Source organism: Buteo buteo, chromosome 1 (assembly GCF_964188355.1).
Source record: "Buteo buteo chromosome 1, bButBut1.hap1.1, whole genome shotgun sequence".
Taxonomy (NCBI): Eukaryota; Metazoa; Chordata; class Aves; order Accipitriformes; family Accipitridae; genus Buteo; species Buteo buteo.
Window position 1 is genome coordinate 85343696 of NC_134171.1, and position 17388 is coordinate 85361083.

Below are 17388 nucleotides of genomic sequence, written 5' to 3' on the forward strand. Positions count from 1 at the left end.
GGCAAAGTCTCCCCGTCGCAGCCCAGGGGTGAGGGAGCTTGACCACAGCACGGCTGGGGACACAGGGACGGTCCTCAGCCCCTGAAGTCCTGAAACGGGGATCCCCTAGAGACCTGCACTGCAGAAACTGCAACAGAAACCAAAGCAATCATCAAGCTCACACTAACAAAACAAGGAATACAACCAAACAGACAAACCCAAACCAAAATAAACAAAGGCTAGAGGAAAAAACCAAATCTCCCCGGGCAGGCACAGACCAAACAAACAAGTCAGGTTTTGGCCCCCGTGGAGATGCCCCCTTCCCAGCGCTGCAGGCTGCAGCAGGTACCCCAGCTCCACAGGCAGCCCGTGGCTGTCTCCGTGTTGAGGGCAGCACGGCAGGGCCACTTGTGAGGGGCATTCTGCAGTGGGCAGCGGGCACCGGGATGGGGGGGGAGGCAGGGCACCTGGGACTGAGGAAACATGGGAGGCAAGGCCCCAGCAGGCAGCGGTTACGAACTGGGCACCACCTTCCTCCCAGAGGGTCAAAGTTTCTCCATGAAAAAAAAGGAAGTAAAAACCAACCGAAGCAATCTGTTCCCCCAGGAGATGAGGAGGCTGAAGTGCTGCCTCAATGCCACGAGCAAACACAACCTGGTCCTGGGCAGTGACGCCCAGCCCAGGTGCCCATCCCATTTGCTCCACCTGCAGGGATACCCGTCACTTGTGTGTCCTTCCGTGGGGCTGAGTGGGGAAAAGGCATCTCCCTCCTCAGGGTGGCACTGATGGGCTGCAGGAGGATGGGGAGCCACTCAAAGAGTGACAGCCTCCAGGGTCTGCCACATGGACACCACCTCCGAGGTGGCATGGGTGATCCGCAGAGAAATTAAATGAAAACTGCTGGTGAAACCACAGCCTTTTCCCACCAGCCCACGCCTGCCTGTGGGGCTTTTGCTGTCTGCCGTTCAGCCTTCTGCAACAGCCGTGCAGACTGGGAGCCGCAAACTGCCTCAGCTTCCCCGCTGCCAGCACTGCGCAGGGCTGACACAGCACCCCGGGGGCTTCATGGGCATTCGCAACGTGCCCCTGACTTCCTCAGGATGACGAGTTAGAAAGGCAGACAAGGAGCTGCAGAAATGTATATGCCAGAAACACACCGAGCAGCTGCAGAGTAGCCTCAGATCAGCACAGTCGGTCCGAGGTCTGTCCGTGCCTTAGTTCTTTAAGTTTTCCATTAAAACCTTTAGAATGAAGTGTTTCTTGATGGCTCCGTCATGTCACTGCAGGGGAGCAGAAGTTCACTCGTCAGCCTGTGGGTTCTTGTACCCGTGATGCTGTCGACACAGCCAAGCGCTCTCCCTGCCCCAAAGGGGCTGTCGGGGGCCAGGCTCTGGACAACGAACACTAGATCTGACCATGCTCAGACTTTCTCTCCCCAGAGGAGAAGGACCAGCATGTCCGCCAACTCCTTCTCACCCGCCAGAGAGCAGGTCCTTGCCTGCCCACAGGGGCTGGGGCAGGACACGCACCTGTCCAGGGGCAGCCACGTCTGCAGAAGGCTGTTGCTGATGGCCACAGGGAGAGCAAAGATGAGCACAGACACCACCATGACAAGGAAGTGTCAGAGGGCGTCATGCTGCGTGATCAGCATCTGGACATAAACTGTGCTGAGGATTTCTGGCACTTGACTGAAAAGACAAAAAGAGCTGTTCTGTTCATCCTTTCCCCGCCCAGACACAATTGTGCAGACAATGAGCAATGCCGGTTCCCCTGACAATTTCTGCAGATGCAGCCCTAAACATCACCCCAGCGGTTTGCAGTGAACCCCTTGTGCACACAGAGAGCACGCCCGCCTTTCCTAGGTGCGAGGTACTCACCCTCCCTTCCAGACAAAGCCAGCTCTCTGAGGACACTGTTCTTTCCTCCAGGCTCCTCCTTTCCCCCACGCCCACCCCCTTCCCAACAGGAGAGGACCTTCCCCTGAGACTTCGAAGCCAGAAGCTGTGTCTGGGATCAGGACAGCCAATGGGGTCACGGTCCTGTGGGAGCACTCAGCTTCTCCTGATGGGGCTGGCCCCCAGACAGTGACACAGGCACCATTTGGTCTCTCTCTTCACTGTGGGCGATGGCCACAGAGGGGACACAGGATCACTGGGAAGAGCTGGGCTCAGAGAAGACAAAGGAGAGTCAAGAACAGCTATACAATGTCGTAACATGCACCAAATACAGAGTAAAACACTGGAAGTTTGTGGAACGGGGGACCAACAAAGAGCAAGCAAATAAGGAGATTCTGTTAGAAAATTTGTAAAAAAACTCAGCAGTGCCAGGAGTGAGGAGGATGAAACCCCCAGTGTCAACATAGTATTCCTCCTTGGGAAGGACTCAGGGTGCCAACAACTTGCTGCAGCCCCCCCACCTTCTTGTTGCAGAAGACGGTGCTGTTCCCCTTAGGGCCCAGGGGCAAGGAGGGCTGAGCACCCACCCGGGACACAGGGAGCAACTGGGAAGTTTGGGTGTGTCAGCTGTAACTGCCTCAGTCATGGGAATGAGCTGGGTTTGGCCTGGGACCATCAGTGTCACCAGACTAAGAAGTCCGGGATGTGGCTGCCTGCACTCGGATCGGACAAAGCCCTTGGCTGTCCACACCACGTGTGCTTCCTTAGTCCATACCAGCCGCCCACGGTGCACTGCAGCAGCTGAGATGGGAAGCTCAGAGCCAGAGGGAAAAAGTGTCTATTTTGCCTCTGTGAATAATTCTTGCCCCTGCATTTCTTCAGGAAGGTCACCAGCCAATCGCCAGCTGCCTGAGCACACGTGGATCTGATGGATCCCATCCAGCGCAGCAGAAATGAAGTCAGCGTGGGCTGTGCTGGGGGGATATATCTGCATCTCCACAGTGTGGAGAAAAATCAGAAACAGGAGCGACCACATCACAATTCTGTCTCTTCAAAAGAGAAAGGAAACTCAGACTTGGTGATTAGTGGGACAACCAATTAGTCCTGGAGGGTGCCACTGCTTTAATGTCCAGCTGTGCATATAGGGCTTTTGGTATTCTGTGTAGCTGAGAGATCTGGATGTGCCTCCCCAGCTCAGCCCCAGGAGCCCCTGGAAGCAGGGCCACAGCAGCAAGGACCTGCCACATCCCTGACATGGGGCCAATTAGCGTAACGAGGGCTGTGCCTTGGCTGACACATCAGCCTCCTCACCGCTCACCACTGGACAACAGGCAGTTGAAACCTGCCCTTTTGCTGACAGCTGCAGCTGTGAAGAAGCTTGGGCTGATGGATGTAGTGCTTAGGGATATTAAGAGCTTGTTGACAAGAACCTGCTGTTGATGCAAAATAACTTGCATATTAAATTGGACAGAGTGACCTGAAACCAGGGTGATTTTACTGTCTTGCCAAGGCGATGTGTTGCACTCAGTCACAGGAAATCTCTGTTTCTCTGAACATCCTCTGAGACAGGAGGCCCCTGCAATCTCTGACCCTGCTACTGCCAAGCTTGAAGCTTTCCCTGACACCCACATATGACGAGCCACCATCTAACTTCGCTGCAATGTTGTGTGACGTCCCAAAGCAGAGGAACAGCTCTAAATTGTTCACTCAATTTCCCATTTCTCTTGTGGATCTCAGTGGATGAGCTTCCACTGTGTAAAGTTCACAAAACAAGGGCCTGTAGGAAACCACCAGGGAAAGAAAAAAATTCTAGCAGAAAGCTAGCACAGTCTCAGAGGCTGAAGAAAGCTCTCTGAGCACCAGAAACCACAGGCCGGGAGGGAGCTGACAGGGCCCAGAGGCTGTGCACGGTGCCTGACATCCGTCTCTCGCAGCCCCGTGGAGTTGCACAGCAGGGACAGGCCCCGGCAGCGTTTCAGTGCCAAGACAAACGCTGGGGATCAGGGACATCTGGGGCACATGGCAGCTTTGTGGATCTCTGATGCCAACATGTGATTGTTCAGGGACTGCCTGCTGTCCAAAGGAGCTTTATTTGCAGACCATTTGACAAACAGGTCTCGGGTACTGTAAGAAGACAGAACAGCCACAGGATCGTAGCATAGTTGAGGTCGGAAGAGACAGTGGGAGATCTTTAGTCCAACCTCCTGCTCAGGCCAGGGTCAGCTATAGGATCCGAAAAACCTCCAAGGATGGGGATGCCTCAGCCTCCCTGGGCAACCTGTTCCAGTGCCTGACTGTCCTCCTGATAAAACACTTTCCCCTTACATGCAGTCAGATGCAAGAGCTTGGCTGGCAGGAGCAGAAACTCACTGTTGTGTCATTCATGAGCAGCGCAGAGACACCCTGCAGCAGGGGTTGGTATGGATGCCTGGGGAGATCACTTATTGGGCTCCTGGATTTTATGAGCTGCCCCTTCACCCCCTCACTGCCAAGTACTTCTGTAAGCTGTGCAGCTGATAGGCTGTGAGTGTCCCTGACGTACCCAGGGCCAAGCTTTCAAGCTGGGAATCAGTTGAAGAAAGGGAGGGTCAAGCACTACAAGCTGGGCTGCCTTTCTCTCGCTGCCTTTTCCCTGCAGCCTCACTCAGTGTATCTATCTCCACCATGAGGTTGGGAACACGCTGGTACTGGCGTGTAAGCAAGGAAACTTGCTGCTGTGCAGCAAAGGCCATAAGCCAGCACTCGCCAAGACAACCAAGAGGGCTCTCTCTTTCTGTCTTCTCCTTCGCTCGTTCCTACCCAGCATGAGCAACAAAAGCATTCGTGTGTCCTCGCAGAAAACCGGATCAGGGAGCTGACTTGTCTTACAAAGGACCCAGCTCGTTCGCCTTTGCCGACCTAGCTCTGTGCAGACTATTTCCCCAGGGTGTCATCACGCGGCTGTACTATCGCTGATGCTGGGGCAAGATGAGGAACAGAGGGCTAGAGAAGGGATATCTGGCTGCCTCAAGCAACTCAAACGCTGCACGTTTAGCACTAGTGGATCCAGGTAATAGCATTTGTAGTAGATGTGCTATGATCTCCTTGAAACTTCTCTTCGCCATTCGAGTATTTCTGAAAACTTGCTATCTCAGCTTCACATCCCTGGGAAGCATTTGGACCCAAAGCAGGAATGATCTCAGGTACTTCTGCATTGCACATCTCATTGCCCTGCAGAGCAGAGGGGACAAGAAAAAGAAGCAATGCTGATCTCCTCATTTCCACGCAGACCAAGGTCTCATTGGGGCCAAAGTTACACTTGCCTGAAGCCCAATTTCAAGTTCTTGCTGTTTGCTCTGCTTTCTACCTGCCCCCACTGCGCTTCTGTGGGACCAGCAAAGGGCTGTTTGAATGTAGTGGCTGGGCACCAAAGCTAGAACAGGGAGGTGCTCTGCCAACAGCTGTACAGTGCTCCGCAGGGCAGCACCGGTGGGAAAAAGCTCCTGGCAGTGTGCTTTCCAGGAGAGTCTTTCATTCCCGGTTCTAGCTCCCCCAGATCAAACCCACGCAGAGGAGCGGAGTGAACAGGAGCACAGAAATGGAGGAACACATATTTGCTGGGTTGTTAAATTGAGCAACTAAGTCAACATTCCTGACAGGCTGAGCTCATGCCCTGTCTGGGATTTGCTTCCCCACCCCTGGGCATCATCTCTCTGGTTTTCTGTTTCAATTGTCTGAATGCTAGCAGGAGAAAACGAAATGATACATATGGATTTCTCGCTCTTTTTTCCCCCAAGTACAGCTGTCTGTCAGCAAGTGTCTGTTTTTCCTCCTGATTGTTTGCTGACATTGCTTTACAGCAAAGCCCCGGCGAGAGGAACTGCAGTTCCCAGCGTATGGGACAGACGGGTTGGTGAGAGGAGGAGGAAGGAAACCCCTTCTCTCCTGCAGGCCAATGATTAATTGTGAGTGAATGAAATGTAACTCTGGTACCAACTCCGCCTCCTACTTCTTGTCACAGGTTCATCTGAGAGGCTTGCCAGGTAAATATCTGCTACTTTTATGAGCATCAAAATTATGTTCAGTGTCCTCATTCTAGCCCATTGATCCCTATACGTGACTTACCACCCCTCCCAGACTGCTGAAGAGCTGAAAAGAGCCGTCTGGCAGGGCATGATGTAACTTGTCAGCCAGATCTGTGTCAGCTCCTCCGAGCTTTGAAAAAACGGTGCCTGTAACTGAGAGCTACTTGACTGACATGTTCCAGGTCTTTATTCTAGTACGTGTAGCGCGGCAGGACTTAGCTGCTGGCTGGCAGCGTGGCTGTCTCGCGCACACCGCAGCTGGAGAGGTCCCAAGCACCCCATCTCCCCAGCCCAACCGGTGAGCGTGGGGGCCGTTTCCAGAGCCCGTGCTTTGCTGCTGAAGGACGGGGGTCCTTCACTCGGACCGCCTCGTTTCTTGCTCCCTTCCCTCTGCCTACACACGCGGTGCCGACACCTGAGCTGTGCTGGGAAAGGGCTGTTGCAGGAACAGAAGAAACGGGCGGCCGCGGGCAGGAGGGACAGAGGGACCGCTTGTTCGCTCAGGCTGCAGCTCCCGGACGGACAGACAGACAGGCTCGGTACCCCCTCTAGCGTCCACCTGCCCAAACTGCCTGCCACTTCCGAACCACAGCGGCGACCGCGCCTTCCCGAAATCCTGAGGGACTCTCACGAGCAAGCACGGCGCCTGAAAAACTGCCCTGCTTCTGTTAAAGGGTCGGCTTCGGGGGAAAAAAATCACACCGGGAACACCCGCCCTTTCTGCCGCAAGTAACAGTTTCTGGGCGCTCTTACCACCTTTCCCCCTGTACTGTGCAAATTAACCCTTTCTTGGTTGGGTTTTCCTGTTACTAAAACAAATTTTCTTGCCACTTCATCTTTGTGATGTTAAGTTTTGTCGATTAAGGTCAGGTTGTCACATATTAGATAGCAACAACCTCCCCTTCTCCAAATTCTTTGCAACCTTTGCAACGTCTGTGAGGAAAGTTGACTTAGTTGCTCAATTTAACAACCCAGCAAATACGCGTTCTCCCATTTCTGTGCTCCTGTCCGCTCCACTCCTCTCCAATGTCTGCAGAGAGAGACCTCAGATGAAACAGGCATGAAGATTAAACGTCTGTGCCTTTACACAAAGAAATGGTCTCTGCATCAGGACCACAGCTTAGACAAAGGAGGGAAAAGCTGTGCTGCTGTCTGCGCTGCCTCTGTGACTAAGCAGAGGATTTAGATACTCAGAGCTGTCAAACAGTAATGAAAGTCTCACTGCATGTGCTAGAAATCTTTCAGTGCTAAATGCCTATCAATTCAGCCCACTTGTCATGTTTCTTCTAATGAAGAATTAGCATTAGTGTCAAAGCTTGTTAATGCGATATAAAAATTACTCTGTGAATATATATATGTTACAAGCTCAATTTTGGTATGTTGCTGTACTGAATAACGTAGGAGGGAACAGTGACTTTCAGTTATCCTTATGCTACTGTTAAACACAATCATTGCAGTGTCTTGGTTGGCCTACATACCTAGGAGAACTCTGGAGGGAAAGACAGGGAATATTTAAAATAATGAAATCTTGGCATCGCAATTATTATTTCTAAGTATGAATTTCTTACTGATACCTTTTGTTGAGGTAATTACTCTGGATAGTATTTTTGACCTCAGGCAGTAATTTACACGCATCAGCTTCCTCGTGAGCACGTATCAGCATGCTCCTAAAAGGAGTATGTTAGCTTTTGTTAAACACGCTGTGAAGGGCGGGAAGTGGTGCTCAAGCAGTAGTATTATAGCATGACTCTCTGCCAAGCTGTGCTCGTGACATGCCAAACACAGGCATGGAAACTTGCAGCTTTAGCTTTCAAGCACCTTCAGATCTGATCCCAAGTTAACGCTGACTTTTCTTCTCTTTAAATCTGTACCCATACCTAGCAGTAACAGCGGCACTTGATCAGCCAGAAAAACAGCCAGAAGGACAGACTTTTTGGAAAGAGCCAACGGCTCCGTGCCCCGCACTCCAACAGACCCGCGGCACCAGCAACCCCACAGCCCCGCCGGGGAGCAGGGTGCTGCAGGGGGCACTCGCAGCCTGGGCAGGGCACCCAGATGCACCTTTCTGCTCACGCCACCGCTCTGCCAGCCCTTCTCCCTGGGGTCCCAGTCAGGCACAAACAGACGCTGGCAGGATCGGGTGCTCGGAGAGCAAAGGGCAGCTGCAGTTCCCACTGAGGCTGCCCGGACCTGTAGCTGCTCACTATTTCTTTAAAACATCCAGCCTGTGACAACCTGTGCAGGCTGCCCAGAACTCAGATACAGCCAAAAGTAGATAGCACACTTGTTTCTGCAGTGGATCCTGGCGCTACCCATATCAGCTCACATGCTTTTTGCCACAAACCTTTCCACTGATAATCACCTGTATGATGATTTTTGTCTAGCAAGGCGACTCACTCTACTTCCCTCTCTATATACGAAATGTTTGAACTTGACTCAATGGTGTAGAAACTTTTTTCTTATAACCTGGATATTCAGCGTTAGATCCACATGGCCCCAAACTGTGTCCACCGCATCAAATTGCTTTTCCTTTTTACCTCCAGCACCCAACTGTGCTTGCTTTCAGATAACCATTCACTCTCCCCTGCAGATCACTGACCTATGGGGACATCAGCTAGGATGAAACCATTCTCCATTACCATCAATTGATCTCTTTTAGTTCTTTGAAATTTTGTATGCCACCTACATGCACAGTCTTCATTTAGGCTAAATAAGACCCTACAAGGTTTATTTCAGTTTTCACAGCACTGACCTTCTACAGTGATCTTTTCCCTCTATGTCAAGACCAAACCAAAATAGTTTTCCTTCAGTCTAAAAGAGGAAATAGTAGTCTGAGTCAAACCGTAAAAAAGGGAGGTGAGTGCCATCTTCCCGTATTTAGAACACAATGAGGATTTAAAAAAAATACAAAGCCTGTAAAAACCAAATACCTCCTGACCCCCAGGGGGGCAGTTTGGTACCACCCGCCCTGATGCATGTGATAATACAAATATTTTCTTACTAAAGTACATTATAAGAACCACTATGTCGTCATACTTCAATCAGAAAGGCCCAAGGGTGGGTTAAGTGGCTCGGGAAATGATTAACTTGGCTATGTTGATTGAGGTTGTTTTGGTAATTCATTTTTGCATCAGCTTCCACAAAAATAAAAAAGCCTTTCCTATAGCCAGGCAGAAATTTGAAGTCAGGGGAACTGGGGCCATGCAGCCTTATACGCTTGTACAGAATGGCCTTCCATGTCCATTAATCTTCTTTTCGCTTGTGCGCCTGTGTGTGAAATGCTGGCTAAAAGGACTGCTTGTACTTGTAAAAAACCCACCTGTTTTTTTAGTGGCTATTTTACTCATTTTAAGCACTTCTGCTACCCACACTGCATGGCAGAATGGGTGAAAGCCTAAAAGTGTACGAACATCTCACAAAGAAAGATGCACAAGTACAGTTAAATGAAACAGTGCCTGAGCAGGAAGAACTTTTGCCACAAGATACAAAGACTTATCTTTGGAAATAGGCCTTATGTGACAAAATTTGACATTTGAGCAGCTTCAAAATATAGCAAGAGTATAGAACCAGAGGACTTTTTTTTTCTTATTGCTAGCAGATAGTCAAATAAATGCTAAAAAAATAGACTATAAGGTCACATTATGGCTTTCTCAAAATAAATGTGGCAGTACTTTTACTCCATGGGCTCCACCACCTATTAAGACCCCTGTACTTTTCCAAGTCTAAAAGCAGAGTAGCGCAAATTACCATTTTTAAATGCCTGAGGGGAAAGCTGTCTTTACACTGCACCTTCCCTTGCCAAACAATGCAGTGATGCTATTCACAAATGAAAATTCAAGTTTGGATTTGGGGACTTGGAGCTAACATGGATCATCAGTATGATGCGTCTTAGGACCTTGTCAGCATCTAATGGTGAGGCTGCTTCTTCACTAGCATTGGCAGTTCCAGCAGGATACTGCAGTCAGCTTCCCTTAGCTTTTTTGGCAGGAGGACTTTTCTGAAGTCCGTATCTGGAGAGGTAAGAGGGACCCTCAAAGCTTTCCCACAGAAATGAGTGGGGTGGGGCACTGGTAGCCATTGCCTTTCCTGAACAAGTGATGATGTATTAGTACTAAACCCACAGTTTCTACTTGCTCTGCTGGAATTAATTCAAATATTTGCCTCACACATAAAATTGCATCTTTGATAATACCAATATTTACACTATATTCACAGGCACGGAATGGGAAAGTTCTCCTTGTGATACAAAAAAATATAGATCTGTTAATCTTGTTCTTCACAATAATTTAGATCTCACTGAACCCAAAAAATGAAGATGAATTCTACATTTTATAATGACTCATACGAGGATGAAAAAACTGCAAAGCTTGAAATTCAACTACTAAAGCAGCAGTAACGACGCACAGCTATAGAAATCCACATACAGGGCATTCTTCTGCTAACCTTCAGAAGAGATAGAATTTGGAGGCTGGTTTGTGGTAGACCAGATCTAACTTTGGAGCAGGGGAAGAGAGAGTACAATGCAGGGACAATGCCCTTGTTCCTTCTTTCCCCTTCGAAAGATTCTTCACAATGCTGATGAGAAGTGTGTTACAGATGACAGTACACTCACCACAGTTCTGTGCTTTAGGAGCAAACCTCAACTGAAATGAAGCACACAATGTGATTGAGACTGGTTTGTGAGATTTTTATTGAGATTATTATTTCTGCAGACCGTCTTGCGACATGTGGAATTTAGAGGTGAGCTGATAAAGGCAGCAACACTGTTCTGTCATCACTGTCAGCTTTTGAAGGTTTCAAAACCCTTAGTATTAAGTCCTTAAAATCTCTAACATTACTTAGGAAGATGGTCCACACCGCACCAATTTGTTTAAGAAAGCCCTTAATCAGACTGCAGACTGAAACAATTGCTCTAGAGCATGGTTTGCCCTAGCTGAGTACTCCTGAGTACTCAATATGCCTTCGCAGAACCGAGTAAGTCTCTTCTCCGTCGCTGAGAAAAGACAGGGCGCCTGGTCTTAAATCCTGCAGCAAATGTTGTTTTCCCTGTTCTCTCAAGGACAGCCTGGATCATGGCACAGTTCTAACACAATAGTGTCAACAGATACAGCATACAGACCAGATAGTGACCAAACCTCTGGCTAGATGACTGCATTTGTGCTGGGCACCACCATGGCTCATGGAACACACTGCTCAAAGCACGCTCTCTGTCCAAAAAATGCCTGTAATTACAAAACCTTCACTGGGAAAAACTCTTCCCTTCAGAAGGACTCGAGTGTTATCGCTGGCTGTCATGGTTACAGCTAAGTCACTACCTGCATTCTCTCAACTGGCGCTAACCTGAAGCATTCAAGAAACAGCAAGATCAGGGAGCTCTCATGGTCGGTCACTCCAAAACAACTTTTGTCAGGTGTCCCATGCCATTCCGTTGCTGTGTCCTACACCTCACGCCTTTTCGTGTTCACATTAGATGTTAACTGTGCAGGATGGTGCAGGTTTCTAGTCTTGGCTCACTGACTGGTGTAATCAGTGACAGTGACTCAGCTCTTGAGGAATACCAAGTATGCACAGAGGCTGCAGACCCATTTCAGAGACGGATGAAGTACCCTTTGGGATCTTCCAAGTCCCCTTCCCCCTTCAAGAATTCGGCATCACTGCATTTAATCCATGTGCTGTACTGTCACACCAGTATTTATTTGGAAATTCTACATACATATGTATCTATATCCATACACAGCTTTTATGTTACGTACATATATTCTCCAATGGAACTCTCCATCATAACCCCAGGTTTTGTTAAGGAAGTTGGCTCTGCTACAATAACGAAGCTAAATTCAGGTGACCTAGGGCAAACCCTTCTGCACATACTTGTTTTCATTTCTGTAGTTTAAATGAGAATCTTTTCAAGGTAATCTAAAATATCCCTGGACCTGAATTCCTTAGAAAAGAAACTGCAGTTGGGTATCTTAATGACCTTAAGAAACAAAGCCTTAATTTAAACTTAAAAGCATCAGCTACAATTAAAGCACTGCTTCGTTCTGATAGGATCTGTTTAAAGCACTGCCAGTCAAATCATAACAGGAGCCATCAACCTTCCATTTCTAACAAGCAATTAACTCTAGCAAGCTTTCTAAAAAAAGTAGTCCTTCAGTAAATTAGGAAAAAAAACCAGAAGAAAACTTCCAATAGGTAAGTCTGACCAGTTTTATTTCTTCAGACCACCATCTTTCACTGTTGCGTTGTGAACTCATTGAAATAATAAAAATCATCTTCTGTCCAACCCCTGCCCCCCAAAAGCAAGAACTTAGCAGTTGATTTTGAAAAGAGAATCAAATATTTATGCCTCCACACATCAGCATTTAAGTCCAAAATCCAAGAAGCCTGTGAACGCAGGCTAACAATAGCAGAGACTGATTTTTAGAAAAACAGGTGTTTTTCCTACTATCAGACAGAAATTCCCCACAAGCTTTACTATCTTGTGGTTCAGGTTGCTTTTTCTCTCAGGCAGTCTCACACTCTGAGGTCCACGCGGCCCCCTGCCGACAATCTGTAGTGGAGGTAACCGAAGGTAAACTCCAAATGAACACAATACTATTACATTTCTCTTGTTTACTGTCATTTACTCCTCAAAGCTCTTAAATGTTTAAGTAAGTGTAAAATTGCAACACGCTAACTGCTTTCTCATTAAGCATCAGAATAAACAGATGCTTATTTTAACCCGTTTCTTCAGGCAGTTGCTGATAGTTATCTTGCCACAGGCTGTGGCCTGGGTAAACCCTGCTTAAAAATGATCAGAAGCTGATTCTGCCAAATATGAAGACTGTTGCTGCCTGCAAGGTAAAAGCATGTTTCAAAGTACTACCAGCCCTTTAGCAGCTGTACAGCATTAAGAAAATGTGGTGTAACTTTGGAGCAGTGGAAACAGTATAACTTCCTCCAATCCCAATTTTCTAGCTGTGTTTTGTCACCTAACCCCCCAATAAATCCACTAAAGTTCGAGTATGACGTTCTGTGTTTGATACCACTTTTGTGCTGGTAAGTGCCAGTCACAGATATCACCAGTCCTGGAGGAAGCAGTTAGAAGAATTAAAGACAAGTTTCAGGATTGTCCCGATATGTATTATTGTAGCGAAGAGAGGTGGCGATCCTTACAAAGAGACTTTGGCTGCAATTTGGAAAGTGAATGTAGAAGTGACAACAAACTGGCAAGCACACGACAATGTATTATTCTGGCCAGCATAAATCAAAGAACATGGAGGTTAAGTAAAATGAACTGCACTTCTGTCCCTGCAACAGAGAGCAGCTTCTCAGCGGTTAGCTGATGACTCAGGTGGTTTTCTTGCTTCTCACGTGTGGGCCAAGTTGCAAGACCAGTCCTCTCACAGCTGCAATTTCTGCACAGTCACTTCAACTTCAGCTTGGGTATTCTCCGGAAATAGTAATCCTTTCTGGGAGCTTCTTTGTTGTCTGTTTGATTTTATTGCATGGGTGTCTGTTTCTGATCTTGTGCCTCATTTCCGTTGCTGCTAATCTGATCATTATCTTGGGCAGTTAAGGATCTAGGCTAGAAAGAAGCTGTTCTCAATGGTCTGTTCTAGAAACCTCCTAAATCTAACCGGCTATCAACTGTGGCGGGAAAAGTCATGCTGGTCTTCCTCACCCCCCATCACAGCTGTAATAAAAAGTCATGAAGGCTTCCACACCTTTGCACTTTATCCCTGGACTAACATGATTTTCTATCTCTGCAGGAGGGTTTGGAGACAGAGTCATCTCCTATTTGCTGGTGATCTTATGACCTTCTACAAAATACTAGAGCAAGAGCAGGCAAGACATGTACCTGCTCTTTCATCTCCCAATTGCCAAATCCGGTCAGGATTTCATGAAAGCATTCAGCACAACTATTTAAATCTATACCCTGTCTGCAACCTTGCCACCGTGATGTGGGAATATATTTAAGAGAAAACTAAGTCCATGATGCCTTGTCTGAATTTCCCTGCCTGAGCTTTAATGCACTATCACCATGGACTCTTGGCAAGTGGCTGTAGCGGCCACGGAGAGAAATAGGCAGCTTTGCAGGCTGGCAGCAGGTGGTGTCACCTCACTAGAAGAAACATGCTGGCAATGGAACATAAGGCAATGCATCAAACTCAGAGAAACAGCCATCTGGTGAGCTCCACAATATTCCTAGATCCAGGCTCCGGTTTCTCTCCTAAGAGAGCTGCTACCAAGAACATGTGCCCGTCCTCGACCATAGCAAGGCAGTTACAAAGCTCATGCATGTCACATTTCAGATAAGGAGAGGGATCAGCACTGTTGTGACTCCTAAACTGTCATAAAAAGAAAGCAATTACTTGGAAACCAGGGCAGGAGAAGCTTATCTTGCTATTATCTCAACAAAAGACTGTTTAAGGAACTTCTGTCATCTGAAGCAAAACTTAATTTTAAAAGAAGAACTAGTTCAACTATTAAACTTACTTCTGTAACAGGAGGAACCAAACCCACAGCAGTCCAGCTCTGCCTTTTCTGCTTCCTTAACACTTCATTAGAATAACAGCTCGTTGCCCCAAGAAGCTTTGTCAGGAAGCCAGGGTGTGATTTTCTACTTCTACAGCTAGTCCACAGTGACCTGCAGAAGGCACTGCATTGCTCTGCATGAGTTTGTAACCAGTAACTTGCTTTGCTAGCACTAAGCTGCTGAGTTGCCAGTGTACAGCAAGTCACGCTGGGCTTTTCTGTACACTCACTTGGGAGCTATACCAGTGGCAGAGCCCTTGTGAAGCCTGCCTGGCCCTCTGAGGGCAGCCAGGCATCTCCCCAGCATCACTTCAGCAGTACAGTTTTTCCTGGTTCCCACAGTTTGGCAGCAGAGCGGGGTTACTCAGTCCGGCATTGCGCACGACCTGCTGCAAAACACGCCCCTGACATGTCCATGAGGTACTGCTGTCAGCTCCTCTAAGCACCTCTTGAACACAGTAGGAGAGTACAACAAGGCACTACCAGACGTACATCTCATCTAGTTTCAGACACATCAGAATACCAGGCAGTGATTACATGGGCAGGCCTGCCTGCAGGCACACAGCCTGGAAGACCCTCACCACATTCAATAAAAAACTCTCAGTGGGAACATGGAAAGACTTGCTGGTGCAGGTATCCGTTTTTAAATACTTCACTGCTCTGGGGCCAGAAAATTGTAATAGAGGGAAGACACATTCATGGCCATACTTGAATGCGCAGGGATTAATCCCCACGCTCCTATTTTAGCATGTGCCTTGCTCGGTGTGGCGGCCTTTGAATTATATCATGGAAACATTGCAGGTGCTTTTTAATAAAAGACATCTCCACTAAGTTCCCTATAGACCAGCTTTGTAAAACAATTACTCTTCCTTATACGAAGGGCTGCTGTATTTAACTCAGCACAAGATTTAAGAAAACAAAACAAACCACTTCAAAAATCAGTGACAGGTTTCTCTTCGTGGGTCTGGCTTCCACCTTGACAAAAATCTTCCCATGCAAGGAATAGATTGAAAGAAACGACTGACCAGAAATTGGCTGAAGTCTCTAGAGAGCAGGTGGGGAAAATGGATTAACACTCTGCCTGCATTTTCCTGCTGCAACTTAAGGGTTGTACTTCAGCAGAAATATCCTCCTTATGACTCGAGTTGAGTGTGATTTGTATTTCTCCCTACACGCACTCCCTGTTGGGGCAACAGCTTTGGCTATTAGTAATGTCAATTAACTTCAACTTGCAGAACTGAAGACAAGATAATGATGCTCAGAAAAGAAAAAGGAAGAGGAGATTTGCACTAAGCTGCACAGAAAACAGAAGTTTCAGACTACTTGAAAAATCTTCCACTCCTGCTTCTTTATCCCCTATCCCCCCACATGTTCATTAGCAGGTTTAGCAGTTTTTCCAGCAACGGCAATACAGGTAGCTATACTTGCTTATTTTCTACAGCAAACTCCACTTTCAACCACTTGCAAAGCAATGGCGAGGAAGCAGTTAACTGAATTCTCAGGGCAACGGGACACAGCTCCCAGCTTCATTCCTAATTTGACCTAGTAGGTGTCACAGCATTTGAGAACTGTGTCAACATGAGCAGAGCTACTAGGGAACAACCTAGAGCAATAACAAATTTCTGTAGGGAGCTTACAGGTGCAAAAATCACACTAGCTGGCAAACTTCTGGGCCAAAGGAGTTTTCCTTTACAATTATATTTGATACTCTTCCACTAAATAAACCCCACAGCTTCCCACTCCCATCCCCCTTCAACACTTGACTCCTGACAGACTCCATGACCTTTCATAGTAAATCACCCCAACTTGCATCCTGCTTAGTGAATACACCAGATTGCAGGAAACTTTAGTCTATAAGGTAAAGTGAGTCTCAATTCCCCCTTTCCCACACCATGAATACTTGGCAACAACAAAGCTTGATGTCATTATTGGGTGGGTGTCAGCAACTTGTTTAAGCAAGGCATTTGATAAGATGTAGAGCTTCCTGCAAAGTCGCTACTGTTTGGAGTAGTGCGTTCCTTTCTCACAAGACGGGAATCTGGTAAATTTATCATCAAGAAAGCCAGGTAATTATTCTGCCCAGTAAATACTTTTGCTCCTTGTAGGCCAACATCTGGATTGAGTTACCACTTAAGCCAAACCACTTCACAGGTTCTGCCTAGAAAAACATCAAGGAGTTACAGATGGATGTGTTTTACAATCCTCAACTATTGTGTGAGCTTCAGAATTTGTGCAAATCATTTCCTCTAAATATCATAGACAATATTCACATAGATAATAGTGGTCATATTTCACAAATTTTCCTTCAGTAAGTCATCTGTTGTTTATACCTCCTCTTAAAGAAAATATAGCCTATCAGTAAAGGGAACAATCCTTCAGCACACACCTCATTTCTCCGATTCTCACCATGTTTCTCAACCAGATGACTCACCAAGCCCATTTACACTGCTCTCAAATGAAATAAACCAAGGGACTAACTGAAAAAAATTTTATTGCACCAAATAGAACTGTAAATTAAAAAGCTTTCAACATATAAATAATGGGATAGCAAAGCTCTCTGAAGCGATTATAGGCTCCTGTTGGATAGACCAGCCAACAAAATATGATGACAATTTACAAAGCAATGAAATCCTCACTTACAGCTGCACTTCAGCTTAGAGTATGTTTTTAAGCACAGTGGTACCTTACACTTTGTAGCAAGCAGGTATCTGGTTCCCAGATGCTTTATTGAAGCCCTTTTGTTGTTACTCACTGCCAGTGATGGACGACAAGTTGAATCTTAGCATGCTTATACAAAGGAGCAGCAAAAGCAGGCTACTTAAAAGAAGGCAAGCCAGGACCTCTGGCTAACTATCAACAGGCAGGGCTGTGCCCTCAGCAACATGGGGCACAGTCCCACACTACTTGAATAAAACAGGCACAACAGGTCTAATGAG